Below are 10,400 nucleotides of genomic sequence, written 5' to 3' on the forward strand. Positions count from 1 at the left end.
CTAGTGTCATGCCAGAAAGTTTGATAGAAGAGAGCTGGAAAGCCATCCGAACCAGGAGATTTGTTGGGATTCATGGAAATACTTGTCAAAAGATGCTAGAAAGCCATCTTTTGATTGTGCAAAAGATGCTTCAAAAAATACTTGCCAAATTCATAAATGGGGGAGTCATATAACTTCCAAGACTGAATTTATTGGTGTTTGAATAGGAGCTCAATCAAAGTTATACCTCAATTCATCGGCAAAGTATTAGAGAATGGCATAGTTAAATTTCAATAAGGATAGAAAATAATTGCATTTATGAATGTGATAATTACATCCTATTTATAGACTAAAACAAAGATCAAACTTATTCAAGCTCAAACTCTTAAATTCTATCTATGACTACTCTATGTAGTCTATCTTAATCCACACACCAATTCTTATCTTAATTCCCTAACACGCCCCCTCAAACACATGGGGATCAGAAATCTTCATGTGTTTGATCATAAATGGTCGCAATATGGTGATAGCTCTGTAGATGATGATGATTTTAATGGTGTCTTGTTGTGAAGATGATAACAAGCTTATTGGAATGATGATGATGATGGCAAACGATGACCGACATGATGAGAACCTGTGATAATGTGTCCAAATCTCCAAATCTGTTGTGATAATAATGTGGCAAACTAACGATGACATGGCCGTGCTGATAGCATGATATTGCTTCCTCAAGAGAGAACCTCCATGGGTTGATGATGAAAATTGTCAATGGGCCAACCATGGGCCAAACTAAAAATAGGCCAAAATAGGCCATGAAAAGACCTCACTTTTAGTGGGTCAATTAAGAATGCCACAATGGGTTGGCTTCTTAAGCCAATCAAAGAATAGGCCATATCTGGCCAATATCAAAATAGGCCAATAAGGGCCAATAAAACACCTTAATGGGTCAATGAGCTAAACGGCAGTGCCTCCATGGGCTTCCTCTTTTTCTTTTATTATTTTTTTTGCTGTGGGAGATTTCCAAGAAGGTCATAGAGAGTTCAGAAACGTCTTTACCAGGAGAGAAAGAATAACTAGAAAGTTTGCCACGGTTAGAAAATTGTCGAGCTTCAAAAGCCTTGAGAAGCTTCCGCACTTTGAGACTCAATGCAACATAATGACACCGATCACTGCCAAAGGTGTGCTTGGAACAGATTGCTCCACTCTCGAGAAGCATCCTAGTTGCATCAAGGTAGCCAACCAAACAACCGAGAGAAGGAGAAGGAAGCGATTGAATGACCACCTTCCGATGCTCCAAAAGATAAGCAAGATGGACAACATGTCTATACTTGGAGACACCATATAGATTACAAGAAAGAGCTAAGTTTGATGTGTAGAGAAGGAACATGGACACTCAAAGATGGGATTATTGCTATAGACAGTAACTACACAGGAGGCACTAGGCCTTGAGATCCAACAATGTGTCATAAGTAGGGGTGAGCATTCAGTTTGTTCGGTTAAAAACCAAACCGAATAAACTAAAATTTTAAAAACTGAATAGTATTTTTGAAAACCGAACTTCTTCAAAACATAACAAATCGAACCGAATTTTTTTTCAGTTATTTCGGTTGATTCGGTTATAACTGAAATACATTGACTATGTTGAGTCAAAGCGGGAAGGCAGAAGAACGAAAACCTAAAAAGAACAAAAAACAAATATTATACCTAAGTTGTAGAGTCGCCGTCGTCGGAGTATCACTTGCCAGCGTCGCCGCTGTTGTTGGTGAGTGGTGCGGTGGTGCCAATCTGCCAGACCGAAGAGAAGATGAAGAGTAACTAAGTAGGATGAAGAGAAGACTGTAGAAGAAGAATTGACGAAGAGAGTAGAAGAAGACTCGACTCGAGGGTTTCGGGTTTCCTAATGACTAATGAGGGCCGAAGAGATGATCCCTTCCAGTGCTAGCTATAGGCATGGCGACAAGTAGCAAACTCCCCAAGTGTACTTTTGTGCTGCTCTCTGTAACCCGTCATCAGCACAAACCTAATATACCCAATAGGTGAATACAATGAGAGCTAAACGATTGAAAGGGAAAACTGTTGGTTCAGCTACTAGCTAGCCTACCAATGGATTGAGGGGCAACATAATTACTAATTTATCCCTAATAGTTCGGTTAATTCGATTAACTGAACCTCGAAATAACACACCCGAAACTGAAAACCGATCTTAATAAAACCGCACTAAAAAATCGAACCGAACCGTTTACTCGAACTAACCAAACCGATCAAACCAAAACCGAAATTTCGGTTCGGTTATTTGGTTTCAACCGAACTTTGCTCACCCCTAGTCATAAGTTGTTTCAATCATTTTGCAATGCAAGCTTCTTGCACTACAAGAAAAAATGGTTTTAGCAACGGACAACCGTTGCTAAATGCTCCCAAAAACCGTCGCTAAAGGTTATAGCAACAGTTTTCTGTCCATGGCGATTGGCGAATATTGGCGTGGCTAAAACTTATAGCCACAAATATTGTACACTGTGGTAGGGCTGCTCATGGGTCAAGTTGGGTCGGTTTACTGCTATTTTTCCAACCGACCCAACCTGGTCGGGTTGCCTGAAAATGTAACCAAAATCGACCCTGTGTTAGGCAAAACCGACCTGGTCAGTTTGAGTGCTTGAGTTGAGGGGCTAAGGGAGTAAGGGCGGGCCAAGTTAGAAGTTACCAAGAAAAGAGAAAGTCAAATTGTGTTAGAAAAAGAGGACTGAAATTTGGAATTTTTAAGAAGGCTTCTAATATAAGTAAAAAAGACACATAATTGTAATTTTTTTTGTAATTACCTATTTGGTGTAAAGGACCTTAGAAAATAGGATCCTTCTTTAAACCTTCCATAAAAATGCAAGAAGCTATTAATAGCATCAATGGCATTCCTTGTCTTGCAATGCTTGCCATTAATGGCATTCCTAAAGAGAAGACTAGAAAGTAGAAACTATAAGTAACTATAAGTAACTAGAAAGTAGAAACTAAGTTAGGTACTAACTACTAAGTACTAACTAGGAACTAAATCGGTTTGGGTCGGTTCAGTTTCGATTTTCATGTGTGGAAATCGAAACTAAATCGACCCATCGGTTTATGCTTTTTAGTAACCTGAAACCGATTGACACTAAAGAAAACCCGACCGACTTGGGTTGGGTGGAACCGGGTTGGTCGGTTTGAGTCTTCTTATGAACAACCCTACACCGTGGCTATAAATATATGTATAGCCACAGTTTTAACCGTTGCTAATTTAAAACTTTATGGCAACGGATTTATTATGTATTGTTGCTATTATCAATCTGTAGCAATGGTTTTAGCCGTAGCTATAAAATATACGGTATTGATGAATAACTAGCAATAGCAACAGTTTTAGATAAAATCGTCACTAAAAGTATTAAATTTCTTTTGTATTACTATAGTTTTTTATAATAATGATTACTATACGGTAGAAAAACCGTTGCTAAAAGAGATGAAGCAACGGTTTCGTAAAACCGTTGCTAAAAGTTTATTTCTCATTTAAATTCTGAATGGACGCCATTACAAAAAAAATAAAAAATAACGTGTAAGGCAACGTGGCTTGACCGCACTGGGTTCTGCAGTTTAAGGGAAGACTTAGGAATCTCCGACCACCAGGAATGTGATTATGTTAGCGGCAACTGGAGATAGATGCTGGGAACCCAGAAAATTCGTCATTAAAACAACCTCTCTCCAGCTTATTAGATTATAAGTCGCCAATCATAAATGTGGTCGGTCTTAGAGAGAGAGAGAGAGAGTCTACGCATAAATCCAGAATTCAAAGGATGAACAAATGTGTAAGGCATCAATACAATATATCCATAATGGTTTTTGTTCAATATACACATTTTATAAATTCTTTTTCATCACAAAAAAAGAAAAGAGAATTAACAAAATTATCCTCATTGCATCTGAATAGTTGCAAATATGCACGTGCATCACACTCAAGACTTTCGCTTTGGATCATAAACTTCGGTCTATCAAGTTCAACAAAAATGAATACATAAGGATTGATGTCAATAATTAGCTATGTAAGTTAAATAATGTAAGAGTTTTATATGCATTATGCACTTGCCATTGATTTAATAAAAAATAATAAAATAGAAAAAGTAGCAACATTCTACATTCTAATGAAGTTGATTTTTTGGTCTGAATGAAAGTTCTTTGAATTTTCTATTCTTGTCATCAAGTTATTTTAAATGACAAGAATTTCCCACACTGCTCCCAGATCTGCAACAACTAAGGTTGGTACAAGGGAAATCTGCACCAACACAACCCACCTTCAGATCCTTCTTTGCAGGACCTCTTTTGCCTTGCCTGGAATTCATATTGTGTAGACCATAAGACTTAACAAGAGCCAAATTTAAATTTTTAGACAAAGAAAGGGAAGGTTCTATAATGAACACAAGATCCCCAATACCAAAAACAAAAGAATTAATCTACAAAAATTAATAACTGAGTAATGAATTGTCAAAACCATATAATAATCCAAAATATCTGTTTATACTTAGGCAATTAGAAAACATTCCAAGATTGAATTTTTCAAGTTCCATGCAGCAGAGGATCTAGATTAACTCACACAATTCCTTGAAATAGTGTTGGGTTTTGTGGTTTTGGAGCTCAATGGTCCCACTGACTAGCCATGCAGGGCTTTGTCTACAGTTTTCAATCACTAATGGAGATTCACTTGGTATGGTCACTACAGTTTTCAACAATCAAAATACTGTTGAGCTCTATAGAAAGCATGGGTGATGTTACAAAACCAGTATAGATAAGTAAACATGTTTCAAAGGACCAAATAGGACATATCCGGATCCAAATTTAGTTCATTAATATCTTGATTAATAGAACCGCATTGTGATATGCACTTGTTCTAATGCACTTCTACATGATGAACCTGAATTGGTAGAGTCAGTCATAAGAATTCAGATCTAATCCCAGTCAACCCCACAATCTTCTTTTCTTATCAATAGCAAAAAACAAAAAAGATGATGCAGGGGAGTAGTACATCTTCAGAATTCCTTTTCACCTCCCCTATGATTGTGTTAAACAAGAGATATAGGTTCAAAGGGGATATGCATCGTGAGAACCCAGGTGCCATGGAAGCAGTCCCAATAATTGGGCCAATTTTTGACATTTTTATTGTTTATTAAAAGATGATACAGGGGAGAAGTAGATCTTCAGAATCCTAACTCTATTGTCTTAAGAGTGATTTTTTCCCTTCACAAGTATAAGCTAGGACTGATATGTTCATGATATGTCCAATTGCCTATCTGGAAAGATTCTTAACAAGGTTTGCTCCCACATAATTGAATTCATCAGCATTCAGCACATAGCATACAAGTTGTTGTTTTTAAACCCATGTTCCCATTGCTTGAAGGGAAGATGCTTGGGCAGATACTAGTCACCAAACAAACTAGACCCGAAGGGAAAATTGTGAGCAAGGTTAGACATTAATACCTTCCTATTTTCTTATCTACTAGTACTGACTTCCTAGACAGTACTACTTAAAATCAATCCCTTGTATATACATCAAACCCAACAAATTAATCAATCTCCTTATCCAAGTGAATGAGAATCGCATCAGGACCTATACATGACTATAAATGAATGGCCTGAATAAAGATGAATCCTATAGGGCCCATACAGAACACAACTTTATGACATAAATAATATGTCAATTCTTCCATTCCAGATAAACAATATTCCATAGGCACGGGCATGCATGCATTTGCAAAGGCATACAGATACATAAATGTATTTCTTTTTCTATTACACATAGATAAACGGAATTGCTAATGCCAGTGCAATAGGTATACAGATACATAAATGTATTTCTCAATGGAACTTTGCTACAAATGCCAATGCAATAGGTACACCAAATATAAAATCCCCAAGCTTTCGATCCCTGTGAAAAGACAAGAAAATTCTTCAACTATAGGAACGAACATGTAATTTGTTCATGATGTCATTAAATTAGCCAAGAACATATAATTTGTGATAGAGTTCCACCAAGAAAGTGATAATTATTCAAGATGTCATAAAATCAAATAAGAAGGGACTAAATTCTTCATATTCCATTTCTCTTTGTTTCCAAGTATGTCCTATGGATCTATACAATAGTCACTCGCATTTTGTTTTTTGTAATAGTGTGCTTTTTTTTGTTATGCTACTAATAGCTCTTTTAATAGGTATTACATGACGGTATCAAAGTGTGAAATCCCCTATTCAGGAGAGCTCCAAATGATTAGGTGGTGTCTCAACTTATGGATTTAATGAAAAAGCTGTGTTCTGCTAGTCCCAATTAGCACACTTGGGAATGGGAAGAGGATATGGAGGTGGAGCAAGGATGAGGTGTTCTCAATTAAATGCTTTTCTAAGAACCTGATTGGAGTTAGTGTAGAATAATCTAATAATTCTCTAATTGTAAGAAGCCCATATCACCTCCTAAAAAGATGGAATTTACATCATATTTTCAGACAAGAAATCATTAGATATGGTCCAATATGATAGTGATATTTCTTCTACTCGTTATTAATAGTAGAGAAAGACTCAAACTTACCCATATGCATCAACAATCTCTTGAAAAGCATAAATAAACTTATTTGTTTGGAAATATGTTAGTGTAGATTCCTTCATATTCAAGGCCTGGAATATGGATCCAACTTTTGAGTTGTTGTCAAATGCTACTCACTGTAAGGCATCTTGAATCTGCACAAAACAAAGAATGGCATATTAAGGGTTTAGTAAAATATTTTGACTTATAGATGATTTATTAAGGGTATGATATATGTTGAACTAGAGAAATATTGAACATCTAAAGGAAGAATACCTGATTTGTAGCAAAAAGAAAAATAAAAGGCTCCAATCCTCTACAACAAGAAGTTTCTTTGTTAAATCAAAGCTATGCATTTTCAGTGTATGATATATATATGGATTTTTCCTTCCTCACCTTCAAGGTTTCAAAGATAAAAAGTTCAAGTATTAAACACGAATTCAACTAATAAATACCACTAATAGCGTTCTATTTTTTTAGCTTAATGGAAAAAAAAATGGATAGAGATGGGAAGAAGAAAATTCCATGGAAGAAATTCCCACATTACAACCCCTTAAGAAACAAGAGACTCCATTTAATAGAATAAGTTTGGACTGACCAAAAAGCTCCACCGTTTATATTCGTAGTTGATAATCGTTAACAAATTGTCTTGATGATGCATCAGCCTAACACCAATAGTAGTCTTTAGCTCAGAAATTTTCCCAGATACCTAAAAGTTGAAATTTTCATAGATTTTCAGATTATGCCATAGCAGAAATTTTCTTTTGATAATAAAATAAAAATTCAATAAGAAAATAAGTATAAAATATATAAGCAGACCCAATTAGGCTTGTATTTTTAAACTATGGGATTGAGATTGGATTAGCAAACTTAGGCTTTGACCTTAGGTTGGGCTAGGCCCAGAACCAAAGCCCAAGTCTTAGCATTGGGACTGGGTTGGTCCTAAACCCAACCTAACATGACTAAGTGGCATCCCTGCTCATATGTGCATCTTTGCTTAATAAAAAGATTTTGGCTTAATGAAATTTTACCTTGAAGCTTGCAGTATTCAAGTCTTCATGAGTCTACAACTACAGAATGAAAGCAGAATCAACGGTCCCTAAGAGAAGCCAATTCAATTCCATAAATATGATAGAAAGCTTAGAAATATTGGCTATCTCAACATTGACAAACCTTTGCTTATTAATAATCTAAAGGGCCAGGGGGTCTGAAATAGAGCACAACCAAGTAATCACCACTTGGTAGCTTCATTCTAGTATCAAACCATTCAAGCCCATGAGAAGGTTATTTTTTATCCTTGAAGAAACTCCACCAGTTCTTCCTTGAGGGATTGGGATATACTGCCGATCCAGTATTGCTAATATCATCTCCAGAATCCATCTACACTAAAAGTTACATATAAGCTCAGGTTAGGTCAACCCCAATTCATGTCAATAAATTACATAATTGATAATATTATTAATAAGTTGCTTATTTTGTATGCGTGAGGATAACATGATAAACTTGACTGAAAATAGCTAGGAAGCTTTATTTTTTTTATAATTATATAATTGGGTTGGTGAGATTGGACCTAAAATTATTCAAATCCCTGCCCAGGCCTGTAGTTTGCAGTCTAACCCTCTCCCAACCCAATTGGTTTGTATGCTTTACTCAACAGCAAAATTAACAAATGTGCTTAACTACCAAACTAATTGCTATTCTCTATACATGATTAAGACACTCCTTTGGCTTTATATATGTATATTACTTAACTGTAATATTAGTATAATGAAAAAATAAAAAATGATGGAAACAAATGTTATAATGTTGTGATAGAAGGAATAGTTGACCAAAGGACCGATGGATATCATCACCATTAGAGTTACTTAAAATCTGAGCACTAGACTTTTATATAGATGACATTATCTAGAGATGGACCCACTTAGCATGTTCAACTTCAGCCAAGTAGGAGCTTAACCAAGTTTGGACGCCTCCCCCTCAAGTTGTGAAACTACACTTTGATAAATACATTAGAAAATCCAGGTCTCTAGAGAAAAGAATTTTTAACAGTATTTAAGAGAGATCTTATTGGCTAATTTTAGGCCCAATTGGTTTGGGTTTTTATATTTGAGAGCTTTTTTTTTTCTAGCCACTATCTGGTTCTAGACATGATTGTATATTTTTAAAGCTTTGTTTAGTTACTAACAAGCTCTTCTGATCTTATAAATTATCCAAAAAAATCATGGAATGGCACCCCATGGATCATATCCAAAATATGCAAACATATAATCTTCATCTGTTTAGATCAATACATTCATACCATTATTGAAGCAAATGAAAAAAATATATATTAAGGAAATTATAGGGGTAAATGAAAATTTTCTAAAACACCAGAGCATAATTGTCCAACTAATTCCTACATTTCTCAGCCATGAACATTGTAAGGACATGCATTGGCTCAAAATATGAAAAACTATTTTATTTTCATATCTTTTTTTTTCCATTATTTATTCTGGTTTCATATGGACTGACCTTCCAAAACACATCTTGGTGTACCTTTATAGCGCTCAATTGTGCCTTCGGAAGATGACAATAGAATATGGAAAACAAACCACAATGGTGAATCTTCATAGAATACCTTCTAATAACTCTTTTGATGAACCGCATACCATCATTTAAGAAACATGTTATTAGTTTATAGTTTATCCATCATGGTAAATTTTTATTAGTTTTTAATCACCTACGAAATAAAGGCATTTTCTGAGCGGCTAACACATAATCCCACAAAGAATTGAGCTACTTCCTACAATGCACAGTAATCAAATAACACAAATACACTTGTAGATTTAAGTAAAGTATAAGTAAACAACACAAGAGTTTGATCTAAGAAGGTAAAGTAACTTACGCTTTTCAGATTTACACTTTCTTTACACACCGTTACTTTGCAAACCCCAATGCCTGTTTATTGAAATGAGACTATTGAAATAGAGGTATGCACACCTTTTATTTTCAAATCCATAGGAGAGAGAGAGAGAGAGGAAAAATAAAGGAGACAACAGAGAATAATTGAGGAGGAGAGAGGGGGAAAGGAAGAGAGAAAACAACAGCGGGGAAGGAATAGCAACAAGAGAGAGAGAGAGAGAACGGAGGGAACGCAGGCCAAAATTTTGGAGAGCGCGCATTAACCCCCAAGTAGCCACAGTCCTATCAAATATTAGCTTCCGTCTGGTTTAGTTGGTTAGTTTAAACAACGGATTACGAGACCGTGACAAACCCGTTGCAAGTAAATCAGTTTACAACCACGGGCAAATAACTCTGTTGCTATAATATAGTGTTTAGCCACGCTTTTTTGTCCGTTGCTAGAAAAACCGTGCTTAAAACCCATTTTTCTTGTCGTGTTGCTCAGGAGAAATAAATTGCAGTCGAGACGTAAGAAATAGTTCCAAAGACATCACTGGCAGGAACCTTCTTGAGAGAAACTAAGTGATGTGACGAGACCACATCACTCCCCTCCTAAGCTAAATCAAGAATATCATAGAAGCTTTCTTCAAAAAATCTTAGGGAGCCATGAGTAACGTATTAGGCCTTGACATATCTATTTCTTCCAAAACCATGGATGAAAAACTAATACAAAAGAAAATCTAATACGAAAGAGAGAGAGTTCAGACCCAGCGGGTGGTTAAGAAGCCGGCCACCCGCTGGAAACAGAAAAGACACAATGAGAGGTTTCTAGGTTCAATTCTTGGGCTTTCATACTAAATTAAAATTCAAAAAAGTTAGAAAATAATTGTATTTATGAATGTAATAATTATATCTTATTTACAGGCTAAAACAAAGATCAAATCTATTCAAACTCAAATTC

General features: G+C 35.7%; 1 long non-coding RNA gene across 6 annotated transcripts; it reads right to left on the reverse strand.

Annotated features, from left to right (window-relative positions):
- Positions 1-3,789: 3,789 nt before the first annotated feature.
- LOC104601248 (uncharacterized) lies at positions 3,790-10,028 on the reverse strand. Of its 6 annotated transcripts, none has more exons than XR_016082091.1 (5): positions 9,444-10,028; positions 7,733-7,944; positions 7,591-7,658; positions 6,566-7,268; positions 5,666-5,911 (listed from the first exon to the last, which is right to left on the reverse strand). It is a non-coding gene; the product is annotated as an uncharacterized LOC104601248 (long non-coding RNA). The 6 variants fall into 6 exon arrangements; XR_016082092.1 differs by having other exon boundaries at positions 6,566-6,955; positions 7,158-7,268; positions 7,591-7,944; XR_016082090.1 differs by having other exon boundaries at positions 6,566-6,714; positions 6,836-7,268; positions 7,591-7,944; positions 9,444-10,026.
- Between the last annotated feature and the right edge of the window lie 372 nt (positions 10,029-10,400).

Source organism: Nelumbo nucifera, chromosome 2, assembly GCF_055504915.1.
Source record: "Nelumbo nucifera cultivar China Antique chromosome 2, China Antique-T2T, whole genome shotgun sequence".
Classification (NCBI taxonomy): Eukaryota; Viridiplantae; Streptophyta; class Magnoliopsida; order Proteales; family Nelumbonaceae; genus Nelumbo; species Nelumbo nucifera.